This window comes from Amblyomma maculatum, unplaced genomic scaffold, assembly GCF_055883805.1.
Source record: "Amblyomma maculatum isolate TAMU_Amacu unplaced genomic scaffold, ASM5588380v1 scaffold_15, whole genome shotgun sequence".
NCBI lineage: Eukaryota > Metazoa > Arthropoda > Arachnida > Ixodida > Ixodidae > Amblyomma > Amblyomma maculatum.
In genome coordinates, this window is record NW_028146740.1 from 2,025,831 (window position 1) to 2,030,591 (window position 4,761).

General features: G+C 45.7%; 1 pseudogene; it reads right to left on the minus strand.

Annotated features, from left to right (window-relative positions):
- Positions 1–555: 555 nt before the first annotated feature.
- Positions 556–2,312, minus strand: LOC146171936 (uncharacterized; annotated as a pseudogene).
- Positions 2,313–4,761: the final 2,449 nt, after the last annotated feature.

The window sequence follows — 4,761 nt, forward strand, 5'->3', positions numbered from 1 at the left end:
TCCTCCAGAAGGTATTCTTCATTTAAGGCACGTTTTGCAGTGTCTCTATTAGCAATACCAGTCAGGAGTACTGAAATGATAAAAAGAACAGCTCTGCATTGCGACAGCCAGTTATCACAATGAAAATTATGAATGTTTACATCTAGTGCACCAAAAACAAAGAAACGAAGCTTACTTAAATTGACTACAGAAAAAGAAAAGAACCCAAATGCCACATCTCGATTTTCTCATACAGAGCCTATTTTTTAATCCACCTTTAAGTAAAAAAAATAAGTTCTGGTCTGCTTAAACTTTTCTTGTGACCTTGCTGATAGCTTGCTGAAGGGCACTGGCTGGTGTTCCTCCCAGTCTTTAGTTCTCTTTCGTTGCCGAAGCCTTTTGGCAGGGCGCCCTCAGCTCTTCACTTCTGGCAGCTTTAGCACGCACTCATCTTCAACAGCAGGTGCTTTCCTTTTTCCTTGCAAGGAAACTTTTTCAGCTATTTCTTCATTATGATGTGAGGCATCTTGTATGTTGTCTCCCTCTGGCTGTGAAGCATCATCTTTAGGGATGTTCTCATGGATAGCAGTCGCACCTAATCCTGGCCTTTTCTCCGTCCTCCCCCTTTAGCCAAGCTGCATTTAAATCTTCAAGAAACCTGAGGCAAATACATCAGGCTGGCTATCAGCAATGGTGTCAGCATTGCAAAGTTATATTGCTGGTTGCGATTCATCTTTCCAAAGCTTGGCCCTGGCATTGAATTAATCTCAATTTCAGGGGCACTGCTATCATTTGTGGCTTCTGCACTCAATTGACCAAAACCGATTTGGTAAGATTTGAACCAACGCTTATTGATTGCTTTTTCCAGATTAGGTTCAATGCTGAATTTGATGCAAACAGCCTGGAAATGACGGCACAACAAGCCCATCTTTGAAAAAGTGGTGCAGCTGCACGTTTGGTCCTGAATACAAATTTCATGCCTAGTTCCGCTGCTTTCTGAGTGAACGCTATATTTTTCTAGTGATGTTTTCTTCACTTCTGTGTCACTCTGTTTCATTTTCTGCACCTCTTGTCCGATTAAAGAGCATGCATAAGGCGTCAGAACTCTTGTGCACTGCTTCTCGACTGTGGTGAAGCTATCATAAGAGTAAAAATGGCATGTCTTTAGGAGTGTAGTAGTATGGCTAGGTTTCTGTTGCATGGTATATGCCAAATTAAAGAGTTTATTTAGAGCGTCGTGGAGCTTTGCACGAGATGAAAGCACTGTTTTGATGACACCATTGTGTGCCTCCACACGATTTGTGGTATTATTGCCACAGGTGAACTCCTGGTCACAAATGTGGCGCACCCACATCTCGGTGATGTTCTTCCAGTTGTTGAAATATTCTAAAGCTTGCATACCTCTCAAACTCCATGTTTGCTTCTTGAAACTTTTGCTGTGTAGGAGCATGCAACGTCTCACTGAAGCTGGCTACCATGCGATCTCTTTCATCAGCAGAGCTTGCCAGCTGGCTAGCTGCTGCCCTGAATGCCTTTACCACATGAACGCATGCTAGAAAATGTGCTGCTGATGGCACTAATTGCTGTGAAATCCTTGTCAACTTTTGTCTGTTCAGTGCTGGGATTTTCATCCACAAATATTTCCAGAAGTTTTGCAATATTGGGATAAGCGACAAATGCGTATGCAACGACCTGGCTCCTTCCACACCCATCTTGCACGAGAAACACATCTTCAGCTTGTTTGTCCGGTATGTAGCAGCAAGACCTCTGGAAATGAGCTGAGTGCTTGCTGCATCTGCACAAGCAGGGCTTGTTTTCGTCAGTGATGGGAATTATTTTTGCTTTGTGCTTCCTTTCTCAATTTCTTGCATGAGCTGCTGAGCTTCATCTCTGCTTTGAAGGCTTTGCTTGAAGTTGTGCAGGTCTTTTGGTATCACCGATTTTCCTGCACCGTGAAATGAAACAAGGTGGCATTAGAAAAGCAGTGGGTTGAAATTTTGCTAGAAAATGAAGGGATGTTCAGTGGTTAATGCACTTGGTAAGATATGTATGCATCCAATTCTTGGAGTTTGACCCTGAAATGTCGGTGTCGGCACAATCAACATTGTGCCAATGCGCGATTCGACGCAAATCGCCGGGATTCGGTGCCTGGCATCAAAAGCTCAAGTTAAAATTTTCTCACTTGTTTTTTTGTTCAGCTTTCCTGCGATCACGCTGGGGAGTACATTAAGCTCCATGAGGGGTAGCACGAATTCTTTGTCTTCGTCCATCAGACGACAGCATTCCGGGTACGATCTCATAATTTCTGCACTTACTTCATGGTTGTGACTCATGTCGAGTTTCATTATCTCGAGTTCTTGACTTGCGCGGCGTGCTGCAACAATTACTGTCGCTGTTTTTCATCGTCCTGTAAATGAATACACGAATTTACATGCTGCATGTAAAAATGACAAGGAAATAGACAGCTCCTTTGATGAGGTCGAATTCCAGTCCTCTTTTCGCCACCATGCATGCTTGCAGACATATTTCAGCTTCTCTTCTAGTCGCTGCAGGCCAGCACTTAGCCGGGCGTTGACGACCGCGACCGTTTTCGTCGCTTTGCTAACGAAAAAGACATTGTTTTTTACTTGAAACTCGCGGAATTCTCTATCAAATTCTGCGAAACTGCTAAATCTAGCCCCAACTTCAATCATTCTCGTGTCACATGTGGCGACAAAGACTCCGGGCAACCGCGCAATTCACGACCGGACGACTGAAGGCAGTGCGTGTGCGTGCGTGCGCAGCGTGCGGAGACGCGAGGGGACGAAATCGGCAGAGATCTCCCAGGCGGCGCAAGGTGGCGCTAGGTTCGGTCGCGTTGTGCACGCAGACACCGCTGGTTGACCCTCACGACGTCGGGACGCAGCCTCGGTCTATCAAAATAACACGATCTGCCGGGCTAGTTCGTTGTGATCCATATGTTTCAGCAGCGTGAACACAATCGGGAAGAAATGCAGATAGGACAGAGCGCTGAACTTTCAACTTGATATTTAAGAAACAGAAACCCGCACTTAATTACAGCGCGTTGCACAATTAGAGGCGCGCTGTAGAATTCTCTTCCCAGCTAAACCACGAAATCCTCGTTCAAATTTCGCAAAAAAATGGCATTTTATAGTTAGTATTTGTAATATAAAATTTGTTAGAGGTAGTTGCCTGATTCAATCAAAAGTAGTCGGATGTTCTTACCGGATGCGGCGGCGGCAAAGCAAAAGAAACCATCGCCCCAACGCTAACACTAGAGGCGACATCTTGTGCTGTTTCCCCCAACTCTGTCACAACAAAACAAGAGTCCTCAGGTCATCCTCTTGAATAAAAATTTATGCACAAGTGGCACCACTGGTGTTGTCGTTGGTGCAATGGTTTCTCCTAACAAATTTGACATTAAAAAATACTAACGACAAAATGCCATTTGTGTGCAAAATTGGAACTGCGAAGCTTTCGCGGTTTAGCTGGGAAAAGCATTCTGTAGCACGCCTCCAGTCTGCAACACGCTTTATGGATAGGAGGTATTCAACGATGCCGTACTACCAGATGGCGCGAGCATCGTCGCGCCTTGTCCGCCATGTCGGAGGTCGCTGGTGGCACTGGCTTGCGCATTATCAGGTTCGATGTCAGGTGCCCATTGTATATTGAAAGTGGTCCGTAAAGTTTTATCAAGTTGTTAAATACTTTTAAATACTTTCACATCCACTTACCGTTGTTAAGCTCTTTATGTGCATGGCGTCTGCAGTGGTATTTTCATGCTCCGGGACATAACACTGCCTGTTCAGTGTTACAATAAGGCATTCACCTGTGCAACAGCTCGACAGCAAAAGTGCCCGGCTGCCTATTGCGCACAGTACGACTTGTAGCTTATCGTTGTTAGCTGCCATTGAGGCAGAACACATCTTGAAGGCACAGCGCATTAATTGCCCCAATTCCAAAGCTGGCATGGCTGCAAAAACGCGAAACAGTGGCACTGGTCGGCAAACTGTCGATCGAGTGGAAGCTTGCACATGCGCTGTTCTGGCATTAAAGCGAATCAATGCCTTTGCGTAATTTGAGCGATAGAAGGTCGAACGAATACTGTTGCGCGTTCGCAGCATAAACGGCACAGCTAGCGAGCTTGTTTTACAAATTCAGTGTCAGCAACGTAGTTCTGCTTGAAATGCACTTAACCCATGGAACCTAGATTCGCAACAACGCGATGTGCAGCGATAACCCTTGATACAGTTGTAACACGTCACTTTCAAGTTGACAGAGGTAAGCAAACAGACACTTCGCAATTTACTCGCCTTTAAAAACGGCACTCCGGCCATCGACGCTCTCACACACGGCTCTTGTCTCGCTCGCTTGCCAAAAAATTAAAACGCTTTCATGGATTTCTACGTTTTATATTTCTTCACTTGTCGCAAAACTTGTGACCGCACTTCGCCAGACAGGCCCCGCGGTGTCAAGGAATTCAATGCGAAGTAGGGATCTTGTAGTATGCCGCACACCACGATGAAGTTACCGCAGTCGTGCGAGCCGATGTTTTCACAAAGTCGAAAATTATGCCGAGAGTGTAGCTTTTCTTGTTCTACGAAGTCCACGGGTGTATCCACTCACTCGCATGGTTTTTGCTGGTGCATGCAAAAATTCCAACAAGACGAAAAGACTCACCCGCGGATCACAGCGAGTTGAATACTGTGGCTTGTTACGGTGCCCGCACACACTACCACGCATATGACGACTGTTGCACCGGCCACTAGTGCCGCTTGCGGG